Consider the following 13,821-nt stretch of genomic DNA (forward strand, 5'->3'; position numbering starts at 1 on the left):
TGAATTGAATTCAACAAGACCTGATCCAAACAGGCACTCAGCACTGTCGTGTTTACCACCAATCAATCCTCTAGAACTTCCCCAGAGTTTTTCAACAGGAATGTTGGTCTTAAAGAAGCCTTTTTCAAGAGACCTAGAGCCCAGCACTTCTTCTTCACCAAGCAGAGAACTCTGATTCTCTCAGAAGCAAACAAGCGACTGCTACACAATGAAGCAGCCTCGGAGTTTTGCTTAAGCAATTACTCCCAGTAGCGCAAAGCAAGCTTCCAAAGAGAAACAAAAATTTGAAATGAATTCTCTAAATGTTTTCCTGGTTCTTGCCTTAGACAAGGAATATGAAGGTTATGAGATAAACATCTCTTGAAGCCTATCTATACAAATAGGAATTACGTCGACACAAATAATTTCTTAAAAACCAGAAGGTATTTCGAGTACATCCTTGTAGATACCGGGTCATTAGAAATTGAACATGAATTGGCGGACAAGTCTGATCCAGATAGTATTGCCTACTCAAAGTTCACCATCAAGAAGATTCTATCTCCTTACAACTGGCTTGTAGATCATCTACAGACTCCAATTAATCTCTCTAAGAGGTTTAATCCACAAACCTACAATTGGTTTGACTACAAGAATGCATGGCTAAATTTCTTGTATGTTAGACCAACCACTCATACATGGTTTGTAAAGTATTGTCAAGAGATTGTAACCTCTATTATACCAAGATGGTTTTACGAATGGTGGAGCTTCTTTGGTGGAAATAAACAAGTCATGCCTCGACAGTTTGCAGAGAAATATTCTCAATTTCAAATCAATGAAGGCATATCAACCCTCCCATAGAACATTGAACTCTGTATGTATTTTATTAAAAACGTTTATCTTATATCATAAGTTGGATGTTTGTTATCGCAGATTTTGACAGGTTCAAATTTCTTTCCAAAGAAATCTCAGTCAATGGATGGTCTCTTGCTAAGAAGGAAATAACTACATCTTCAGGTAATAAAATAGTACAAAAGACTTCACCCTCAAAGAGTGAGTTAAAGAAGAGACTTTGATAAAGCTCTTTCAAAACTATATAAAAATCCAGATAAAGTTGCTATTAATGAACTCCTCGAGGAAGCATCCTCGCTAGGTGACGACAATGGTGATATGCTAAATCCAAAGGCTTTAGAAAATTCATATGTAAATCCTTTTGATTAATGTTCTAATTGATGTTGTTAAGAACCGGAATAATTAGTCTTTCTGATAGAGATCTAAAAGATCGGAATTATCTAAGAAAGAAGCAAAGGAGTCTCAAAGAAGACAGAATCTTTGTTAACATAATCAGGATGAAATTAATTCATCACCAAAAGAAAAAGCAACCGTCATCTTTCTTTTCAAAAGAAAAAGAAGTGGAGCATAATTAAAGAGAAACATTCTGGCAGACATAGCTTTATCAAAAGATAAATATAAAGATTCTATTCAAAAGAAGATAAGATATTTTGCTTTATCAAAAGCAATGGATGGAAATCAACAGCCAATCAGAAGAAGAGCTTTTAGATTTCCTTATCCTTTTGTCTCCAATCTTTTAGTTATATAAGGCATTGTAATTTATCAATTCAAGGATCGAAAAATTTACACTAAAACTCTTCTCGAATGCTTTCTTTTCTATGTAAAAACTAAGATTATGATGGAATAAAGTCTTCTTCATTAGTAAGTTCTTTATTTAATTTGTCTTCTTTATTTTTCTTCTGCACGATCCCCTTTTTATGGTATCAGAGCCATGTTAATGGCACCCATTGTTAGCATGAGTAGCTAAATTCTTTGGTTGTCTTGGCTGATAGAAATCATGTGATACGTTAGATAATGAAATAATCTTAACTTAGCTATTATCCGTCTTATGAATTATTATATTTGATTCTTTATAATCTCTTGAAATTATCCTAGTTATTATCTTGTATAATATACTCTGTTAATTTAGACTTAAAATTATAGGCCAGAGTTTCTTATTATCATGTTGAGGTTTTGTCTATGCATAAGTCTGAGCATGCCGATTAATCTCCGGCTTAAGGATTTGGACGGTCTAATGGTAGATCATAGTAAGTCCAGTAAGACCCTGGAGGGGCAGGCAGCCGATCTTATGGTGAGTAACATCCAAAGCCTATTTAATTGATTTAAGTCATTTTTAACTTTTGTATTATTTAGATAATCACTGTTTTTAATTTCTATTGATTTTAAGAACCAATTGTAATCTTTCATTAGTCGGATAGTCTTTGTTAAAATTATTTCTAACATATTTCTTATCCTTGAAGTTCTTTCATGCCTAAAGACAACCGTTTGTTCTCATGAATAGCAACAATGTTGTTAACTCTGTTAATTGCTCTATATCTAAAGAAGATATGCGTTTACAAAATTGGTCTATTCCTAAAGAACCTGTTAATAAGATTTACTAGATAGGTAATTTCAGTTTATTTAAATGTTTTGATATAAAAACTTGTGAATGATAAGTTTGAACACTCGATATGGATCGCCTTAGCTGGGAAACACCTCTTTTCGGTGTGGAGATGACACTTGATTTCATGAGTAACTCACATGATCAAGATTGATTTTAATTGGTGAATCACCTCTTCTCGGTGTGGGGAACACACTGGATTTCATGTTAGCTCGCATAATCTTACTTCCAATGATGTCTCTATGAAAGCAAGAAAGACATGATATATGAAGAAGATCTTAAGAATGTTAATAGATAATATCAATACTTATTAAGTTTCAGCAAATAATGGGCAAGGCCAAATAAGATTGGCTTATAATGACTTCTTATATAATGCCAATAAAGTGAAATAAAAACATCACGACAACTAAAACCCTCATAACTTCCCTAACATGAAAGTAATGAAATAGATGGCATACCCAACAGAAACTGGCTTATGAAATGTTAATGAATACATAGAGTAACGAATGACTCATTGTAAAGTAGTGAAATATTTCCTCAGTCCTTGGATTACTTACTTGATTAATTGTAAGTATGAGACTACAATAAATCATTGCACTTATAAATAAAACATAGGACAAAAGGAATTATTGAACTACACAACAAGTAGAAGAAAAAGACTAAAAATAGAACTAAGTATAGGAATGGGAGCTCTCGGGTTGGGGGCTATATTCTTAAAATGAATCTAGATCATGTGAGTTACTCATGAAATCAAGTGTCATCCCCACACCGAAAAGAGATGATTCCCAGCTAAGGCGAATCCATATCGAATGTTCATACTTGTGAATAGAAGTCTATGTAAATATCCAAATATATGTAATGATAAGTATGAAAATTTCTGCTAAATTTGAGCTGTAAATGTAATAATGTATGCAAAAAGCCTAGTCTTAGTCCTAATTGAGTACGACAATGCCGATTACGTCTAGCGGATATTCGTCGATGTGATAAACTTGGTATCAGAGCATGACGTTGAATATATTTGAGTCAATGTCTCTTTTAACCATCTCTATGTAAGTTCATATTCAAACTTGTGAAGCGTTCCACACTTATTAATAGGAACCTATGCGATGCATAGGAAACTCTTACTTTCTTTGAAGTCTAATATCGTGCCTGTAGAGTTTAACTCTATGTGGTTTTAGAATCTAATCCTTTTATTGAGATTATACACAATGAATACATTAAATAATGCGGCACGGAGGCTTGTGTAAGAGATTGCTAATGCATGAGTTCCTCCCTGTAATTATCAAGTCCCTCATCTTGATGAAGACATGAATGATGACAAAGCTCCGGTCGATACTCTTTTACGGATGGTGCCACAAGGGCTGCACTCTTCAAAATGGCTCAAGCCATTACAGCCGCAGTACAAGCCACCACTACTCAAGCCCAAGTTATGACGGCCCAATGTAATCGAGAGGTTGTACCCCGAGCTCATCAATAAGCATATACGATGGACTTTCCTCTAAGGGATTTCACTAGGATGAATCCCCCGTCTATCTATGGGTTTAAGGTAGAAGAAAACCCCCAAGAGTTCATTGATGAAGTTTTTAAGATTCTCTATTCTATTAAGTTGTCTACTAATGAGAAGTTTGAGTTAGTCACTTATCAACTCAAAGATGTGGCCCAAACTTGGTAAGTCCAACGGAGGGACAATAGGCCTTTAAAGGAGGACAGGTGACTTAGGAGGTGTTCTAGAAGGGTTTTCTTGATAGGTTGTTTCCTAGTGAGAAGAGGGAAGTCAAGGGGGTGGAGTTCATCAACTTCTTCAAGGAGGTATGGGTGTTCTTGAATAATCTTTGAATTTCACTGAATTATCAAAGTATACTCCTTCTTTGGTGTACGAAACTAGGGATGAAATGAGTCATTTTTGTGATGGAGGTGTCTGATGATTTATAAGACGATTATCATTAAGATATATTACATGGCAATCTGAACATTTCTTGTCTCATGATTCATGCTCAACAAGTGGAAGAGGCAAGGGTTAAGAGGAAGAGTAGAGATGCCAAGAGGGCAAGATCTTTTGATGGTGGTTCTTCTAAGAGTAGGTTTGACATTCTAAGCAAGCCTAATTTCAATAAGAGGGTGTCTAATCAAGTTCCTTATATGTTAACTAAGTCTCATTATGATTAGGTGTCTAACCCTAAGTCTAAAAATAGAAAGGGTGCTAGTTCACTACCAGAGAAGCCCACTTGTGAAAAGTGTGGCATTCACACTACGGTGATTGCCTTAAGACAACGGATAATTGTATTGGTTGTGGTAAAACCCAGCACAAGGTTTGAGATTTCACTAATGTGAGGAATCAATACAAGGGTAGTTGTCAAGCTCAACCAAGTAGTGCTAATGATTCTTCGAAGAAGAATCACTCCTATGCTCTCCGCTCTAGGGTTGAGCAAGAGACTTCTCCCGAAGAGGTGAACGGTATGTAGAAAGTCTTTACCAATGATGTATACTCTTTACTTTATCCATGCGCTACATTATCTTTTGTTACTCTCTTGATAGCTAAGAATTTGAAATCTCACCCGACATTCTGAATGAACCTTTTATAGTGTCTACCCCCGGTTGAGGAGTTGATTGTTGCAAAAAGAGTATATAGGAATTGTCCTATAATGTTTCCCAAAAGATTTACTCATATTTAACTAGTAGAACTTGATATGTTTCACATTAAAAAACCACACCATAGAAGATATGGCATTCTCGAAATACAACAAGTGCAGTTGACCTCTCAGAGATCTTGTACAAGCCCTTTTCATATCGTTCATCTCATATACATAATGAAAATTAGTGCTGAATTAAAACTTTTCAAAAAAACATTAGAATACCTTTATAATATCTTTTATTAGAAATCATAATAAATAATAAGTCTCAAACTCATCACAGCTTTGACACGAGAATAGTTGGGATATGGCCCATATTTCAAAATATCGAAATATATAGTCTATTACAATACTTCAATAAAGGAAATAAAAGACATATTATGCCCTCGATTCAAATAAGGGAAAACATCAACTTTACTTTAATGATGCTATGATCCAATCCTTGCTTCCCAAATTCTCTTCACCTATTAACCACAATAGAGATAGATAAAAACATGGAATTAGTACAAACACATGTACTAAGTATGACATAATGCATAAAATCATGAAAACAGACATTTATTAGAAATATGCATCTTATTCCTTAAAACATCTTATCATAATCATAAAAATAACATTTAAAACCTTAGTAACACATAACATAACATTTAAGCAATTTAGTAAATCTTTAGCAACATTATAGTGAACTAACTTCACTATTACAGTGAACGTCACCAGTAAACTTATCAACTTCTTCTGAGATACATTCTAGCATGCAATACTCCCACTAAAAGTTATCCTACGGCTCACTTAATTAAGACAAAGAGAGGTCGGCTATACAATGTCTCTGGGCACACCAAATTCTCTTTAAGACAACCTATAATGAGATAAACACAAACTTACAAGACATCATACACATCAACATGAGATCCTTCTACCAAAAGCGTTTCGATGTCTCACTTGAGTGATTTGTGAAGTAATAGCTCATACAATCCCTTATACACACACTTAGGAGATCCTATAGACAACCTAAAATACAATTATTCAAACTTAACACAACAACATATAGATAGGATGACATTCTCCTTCAAAAGGTTATCAAAAGACTTACTTAAGTAAATCAAGAAGATAACGTCTGTGATTGACCTCTTCAAGATTACCTATATAATCCTTAAAACTACCTAAGGCTTATATCATGTCCACAAAAACAACATCTTTCCTAACTAGAGTCATTCTTAAGACTTATCTAGCTAAGATACGAAGTGATCATTCTTATTCCCCTTTCACACCTTAACTAGATAACCCTTAACTACTCTAGATGAGTACTTATTCATTTTAAATGCTTTCTTAACTTAAGTCATTACATTCATTAGTTCATTTATAGACTCATTCCTCACATTAGGACATTCAACAATTAGTCTTGGACAACACCTAGGAACTCCAACTAAAACCTTTAAACCATATTGTACGATTTTTAAATAGCGTCCTATACCACCACCTAAACTTCATAGAAGTTTTCTAATTCTAGTATGTATAACATTTGATGAGAATATACAATAACTAACATAAACAATGATCACTAGACATGGAATCAAGAGTTCTAACCTACTCTGATGAGGGTGTTCTACTTGTCAAGGGTAGAATTAGGACACATCCCATGTAGGCTCATGGTTAAGGAATATGAAGGGCTTTTATGCACTGTAGTTTAATTCTCACATGGAGATACATTTTAGTTTAGAGTCCGTATCAAGTAGAGCTACTTCCCTTAACATAATTACTATGTGCTTTCCTTTGTTCTCATAGAATAATTGACACTAAAGGATCACTTGTAGATGTTTCCTTATCTAGTTCATAACCCAATCACATTCACCCTACCGAAGAGGTCCACTAGGGCAACCTTTCAATGGCGACTAAGATAGCTCTTCATGACTCCCAATATACAGAAAAAGAACACATACTTTCACATTACTTCACATGTAGATATATATATATATATATGCTCATACATCACATAAATAAACTACACAAATCATTATAATACTTCAAGTAGTTGGCAAAAAGGTCGTGATCATCATAATACATAAAGTAACCCCGACAAGGCCATAAATTTGGCAAGTAAAGCACATAAAACCGCAACAATAAGTGCACCATACCAATCACAACAGAATTGAAGTATAATACATATAAAATAAAGGAATTAGATCAGCGTACCACCACCCTATTCTCAACACTTCAATCCTTTGTCAAATCATCGCAATTCAATACCATAAAGCCTTTACCCAAGGCAATAACTAATAATTTAATACATAAACTATGAAATTCAATGAAACTAGGTCAATAAAATATAATTTCATCAACTTTAGACAACCTATATATCAATTCAATATAATTGATACATCAATGAATATACCATAGAAAACTACACACATTATACAATCCAAATATCTAATAAACTATTAATTTCGCATTTCCAATTATAGATATTAAATTAGCAATTCATGGAAATATCATATAACACATTATACAATGGAAACATCTAAGAAAACATCAATTTCACATAATCAATAGAATCACAACACAACAAGGAACAAGAATATATTCTCTAACTCATTATGTTATAAACTCACATTCTTCATCCCAAATAGCAAAAGCTCATTTTATATTTAATGTTAAGCTCATATAAATCAATTCTAACTACATTACAACAATTTTAGTCCAAAGAATGAATTAGTTAATTTTTCTAAATCTTCACACTAAGCAGGCAATGCTACAATGAATTTTTCAACTTTTTTTTTCAAAAATGTAACTTTAAGGGAATTCATGATGGAAACATGCTATATGGAATGTACAACCACATAAACACATCTTACATCATAATCATAACTTCATAAAAGGCATAATGCAAGGAATAAATGAAATTCAATTTCCACAAGACCCCTAAACACAATGCATATGCGACTTATTTCCATGATTTTCTACTCTCAAGCTTGAGTTGAATAAAAGAGATGAGACAATAAATTAAGACTCTTTTACTCACCATACTCCCCCACTTAGAAAGAACTCATAACACTAAAGAGGTACAAGGACTTACCATCATCACCATCCTCATTTGACTTTGCTCCTCTAGTGTTGAGTGCATAGAAATGCCTCATATTTAGAGCATCATCCTTTGCAACATTAAGAGCAACTTTCTTACTATCTCTTCTTCTAGCCGCAATGTAGGACAATCTCTCACCTTATGATCGCCCTTCCCACGACCAAAAAAACAACTAGTACCGGCTAGACATTTCCCATAGTGCCTTTTCCAAAAGTGACACATGTAGCCATTCCATTTTGAGAACCACCGCCTCTCTAAAATTTCACGTTAGCACTCCTAGGTTTTTTAGATTTTGAGCTCTATTTTAGAACTAGTTTGATGTTGTTCACTAGAACAACTCGATTTTAAATTTTTAAACACCCTCTTACGTTCGGAGTTTTCGATTGATTGGGCATACACCATGAGTCTAGCTAGGGTCATATCATCATGTAGCATGGCCGTACAACATTCTTCCCTCCCTATATCGGTGACACTCATCATGAACCTACTCATATCATCCTTAGAGTTAGACACAAGGGACGGAGTATGTTTAGAAAACATAGAGAACTTCAAAGAGTATTCCTTAACACTCAAGTTTCTTGCTTAAGATTGATAAAATTCTCTACCTTAACCTCCGTCCTTTCACGGGGAAATAACCTTCCAACAAAAGTTTCCTTTAATTCTTCCCATTCAATAGGACCCGACTCCACTGTCTTATTGCCTTTACATTGTGTGTACCATACTTGAGCAACATATTTCATTTTAAACAAAGCCAACTTTGCTTTCTTTCTAGAAGTTACTCCCATAGCATGCACTATCGTATACACCTTATCAATAAACTCTTGGGGATCTTCTCTGACCTTAGAGCCCAAAAGATAGGAGGATTCATCTTCATAAAAACTCTTAATCTAGATGTGATAGTACTCTCCAGAAAGTACCAGTGAGGGTGCTAACATTGATGTGGATACTACTGACAGTTTCCCAACTATTGATGGAGTGGGTTCCGAGAAAGCGGACCCGCCGGCTTATTGATCTTCGGCACTATGCGTCGAGGGTATTATTTTATATTTTTTATGCATTAGGGACAATTGCATGCTTTTTTTAGGGTGGGGTAAATGGAAAAAGAGTGGTAGAGTGAAATCTGAGAAGCCCAACTCAAGATCCTCTATTGGGGTTTTTTTGCCTGTGTTCTTTTGGCCCAAGAGATTGGTTATTTGACTATTGAACCGGCATGTTTAGTATCTTATTATAACAACTTGAAAATCCAAGACATGCCATAAATCCTAAAGTAGGTGTCATAACGTTTAAGTACTTTTTGTAAGTCCATCTTAATGAATATAGGTCATTAAGGATGTTTAAGAACCAAAACGTTCAAGAACATCCTCGGCATTCGGAAAGTTGGTTCAAAGGGGTATTAGTGTGCCTTAGCCTATTTGACTAACTTTTAAGAGTCGAAAATGTTTGAAAATAGGTGAAAGGGTAGCTTATAAGTGTTGAGTTGTTTCGTGGTTAAAACGTCCGAGTACGACTAACCAAAGACCAACCAAGGGATCTTGAGGAGGACCCTTGTGTTTTAAGAAACAGAGCCTCGATAATGGGAAACAACGTGACCACCTACAGCCTGTGTGTGGACTGGCGGGACGTCGAGGCCACAATCGTCATAGACTTAGACAAGTTGAAGAAGGTCTCTGCCTGCACAGTCTCTAAACTCATCGATGGAGTTCATGATGGAGGGGGTGAGGGAACGTCGACTTACAGACGGCCCGTCTATCGAGGTCTTGTTTATGAGTGTCGAGTTTCTTATTTATTTAAGTTAGTTGGGGGATTAGGTGAATAATCGGGGGTGTAAGGGAGTCTAAGTAAGTTTATTAAGTCCAAATAAAAATACCCTCAACCCTCATTAATCAAAAGACAACTCATAAATAAACTCTCTTCCTTCTATCTTCTTTCTCTCTCTACTTGGAATCACCATTGAAAATTAGCAAGGATTTAAGATTTGGGGGCTGGAAAGGGACAAATTCACCATCATTTTTTTTCAAACGTTAAGGTATGGTTCTAATTTACCTTTGGGACTCTTTCCTCAAAGGTTTCCTCCAAAATGTGTTTAAAATATTTAGTTTTCTTATGCGTTTCATTTAATTACGAAATAGAAGTTGTGAATTGAATTGTTGTTGATTTATTTACGTTATATTGAATAGATTAACACGTATTTTAACTGGTTTCTTGTAATTTTTTATGGTTTTGTCTAAATTGAAGAACATGATACTCAATCTCTAACCCTAGGTTGTGAGCTTGAGCTATATTTGACTTGGTTATTGATTAGATAACTATCATATGGTGTTATTATAATTAAATTAAGATGAATTATTGGCCTATCATGCTAGTTCATGAGATGTGATTTAGGTTATGAATTGTAATGTGAAATTAACAAATATACTTGTCTTATGTTGTGATCTAGTGTTGAATTGTGTTATAGAGATTCAATTGGCCTTGTTATATTATTGGTAATCATTTTGTGATGATGTTACTCCCCAAAATTTGGGTTGAGTTATGAGTTAATGGTAAGACCTTGATGATAGACTATGAGGAAGACTGGGTAAGTCTTAGACGCTCTATGCTTAATTCCAATTGTGATTAATTGTTGTTAAGCCATGATATTACATTTGAGTATGTTTTATATTATTATTATAAGGTGGTTTGATGTTAAATCTATATGTATTGACTATGTTGTGAGGTTGATTAAGGTGCATGTGATATAAGGATGGTGAAAATTATTAACATGCCTTGATATGCTAATGTGTTAAGCTCACATATATAGATTAAGATGAAAGGTATTATACTCACACAATTCTTATTGAGCTATTGATAATGGTTATTATAAAAAGGGTAGACCCTATAACCTAAACTTAGCTATAATTGATAATTAAAAGCTTAACGACATATCAAAAAGGGACTCTATCATATAAGAGAGTGAACTAGATTGAGGAGTGTCCTTTCCCACATAGGGAAGGTAGGAAAACTATATTAGTTTTGAGAGTGGAGACTCTAATGCATGGCGCATAAAAAGTATCCCAAAAAATCTCTTATTTTATTGACCTATGTTTCCCCTATAAAAATACTAGCTAGTGGATCCACACAGTTGCTATGTTTCATGTTTTTTACAACCTTTTAAAGTAGTTCACCTTTTTTGTTGTAGATCATGATATTCCCAAAAGGTAAAAGTAATTAAAAGACTTTAACTCTAACTTAGATAGCTTAAGCGGTCTATCTTAGTCTAGTCAGGAGAATGCGACTCTACCTAAACATTCCACTAGTTATCCTTAAGGGGATTCTTAGGAGGAGTTTCTTATATATGTTTATTCTATGATTATATATGATGTATAAATGATGATTGTGGCACATTGTTGAAAATATATGTTGATTAGTTCATTTATGAATATGCCTTCGGTCATAATGTTAATATATGATCAAATGTAAACCTAATTGTTATGTTATGTAAAGTTGGACATTAGTCATGGTTTCTTGTTGAGGATACTTGATTTAGGAAGTTTATGGGGATTTGCATTGTCATTGAACTTGTTGACTTGATAAGGACTCATGAGTAGTTGTCTTTCTTATTATGATATGATTGACTCTTATTTATTCTTATGATATTGTTCCTTTATGATATGGTTGTAATAAATCATTGTTTCAAGTATGTTGAGAAAAGTATTACTTGTTGAGATTGAAAAGTATTACTTGTTGAGACTGTTGATGTGATTTTCTCTACTTTGCATTGGTCCCTAAACGGGTAAAATGCCATATTTTTACAAAAGTCCCTTTTGTGCATATTTTGCTTGTGTGTGTGTATAAGGTCTCATTCTTAGTACATGTTGAGTACTAACCCCATTTTCTTCCCTTTTCCCAAACATTTTACGTTCCGGCCAATGAAGAGCATTGAAGGCGACATTGATGAAGGCTTGGATTCTTCCTTTCATACAAGTGGCGTAGGTCCTCAACTTCCGAAGGCAATTCCATCATCTATCTTACGAACTAGTTATGATCCTAATGAATCTTTCGTTCCTTTCCTTTTCAATGGAGTACTATAATTTTGTATGACCTATATGTGGTCTTGTTTGATTGATGTAAGGGCTATGCCTATATTTTGATAATCATTTAGATTGTATGAGATGAGACAATCATTGAGACTATTTCTATGTTTTATATATACGTATGTGTGATAAAAGTAGAAGGCTATGTAACTTTCTTATATGAAGAGTCTATGCATACTTTATATGAAAGCATATTATGTGTATGTAGAGGTCTATGTAAACCTCAATATAGTGATAATGAAAGTTCAAAATTTTTTCCCGCATTTTTAACCTATGAATGTAATGACATGAGACTAAGAAGGTAGACTTAGTCCTTTAAAAGGACGACGACGTCGGTTACGTCCACAGGGTAAACCTAAATTTGTCAAATCTAGTATAAGAGCATGAATTTGAACATTGTTGATCTATTACTCTCTCTCTACAACGACTATGTAAGTTTTGCATTCATAATCATGAAGCGCGCCACAATTATGAGTAGGAATATATATGATGCTTAGGAATCGCTCTCTTTCTAGGAAATTTTATATCATGCCGATAAAGTATACTTATGGTGTTCTTTTATATCTAATGATATTGTTGTGCTTATAGGAAGCATGAACACTCGAAGAAATGCAGCGCGAAGACTTTAAGAGAAAATTGCCAATGCATGAGCTCCACCCCGTGGTGAGCATGTTCCTCCACTTTAAGAAGAGGATAATGTGGAGCAAGCATCATCCAATCCTCCTTTTAAATATGCATGTATAAGGACCACTCTTCTTTAAATGTCCAAAACTATGATGAATCAAGCAAATCGAGAGTGTATCCCCCATCCTCATCAACAAGTCACTATTATGGTCTCCAGTCTAATGGACTTTACTCGAATGAACCCTCCATCTTTCTATTGGTCTAAGGTTGATGAAGACCCCAAGAATTCATCGATGAGATCACTAATAAATTTTTGGCTATGGGGTTGTCCAAAAGTTAGAAGTTCGAGTTTTTCACTTATCAACTAAAGAACGTGGCGCTAGCATGGTATGTGCAATAGAGGGATAATAGGAAATTGAGGGGTGGTCTGATGACTTGTGAGGTCTTTAAGGCGGATTTTCTAGACCGTTTCTTCCCTAGGGAGATGAGAAAGGAAAAAGTGGTGGAGTTCATTAATCTTCACCAAGGAGGAAGGAGTGTCCATGAGTACCCTTTGAAATTCCTTAATTTATAAAAATATGATCCTTCTTTGGACTCCGCTCCTATAGACTAAATGAGTTGTTTTTGATGGGGGTGTCGTAGGTCTTATAAGAGGAGTGTCATTCAGAAATTCTACACGACAACATGAACATTTTCCATCTTATGGTGCATGCATGAAAGGTTGAGGAGGCAAGGGCTTAGTGAAAGAGTAGAGATGCTAAGAGAGAAAGGACATATGATTGAGGTTCTTCAAAGAATAGGCTTTAAATACTAGACAAGCCTAGATTTAAGAAGCGGGTTTCTAATCAAGTCGCTTCCAAATTCCTAAAAGCTAGTGGTGATAGAGTGTATAACCCTAAATTCAAGAAGAGACAAGGTACTAATTAACCAAATGGTAAGCTAGCTTATGAAAAGTGTGGTAAAAAGCACTATGGTGATTGTCTTAAGGGGACT

At 34.7% G+C, this 13,821-nt stretch overlaps 1 long non-coding RNA gene across 1 annotated transcript; it reads left to right on the forward strand.

Annotated features, from left to right (window-relative positions):
• Positions 1-1,562: 1,562 nt before the first annotated feature.
• On the forward strand, positions 1,563-12,338 carry LOC104647829 (uncharacterized). Its single transcript, XR_741857.4, has 3 exons — positions 1,563-1,689; positions 1,972-2,119; positions 12,046-12,338. It is a non-coding gene; the product is annotated as an uncharacterized lncRNA (long non-coding RNA).
• The last annotated feature ends 1,483 nt before the right edge of the window (positions 12,339-13,821 follow it).

This window comes from Solanum lycopersicum, chromosome 6 (assembly GCF_036512215.1).
Source record: "Solanum lycopersicum chromosome 6, SLM_r2.1".
Taxonomy (NCBI): Eukaryota; Viridiplantae; Streptophyta; class Magnoliopsida; order Solanales; family Solanaceae; genus Solanum; species Solanum lycopersicum.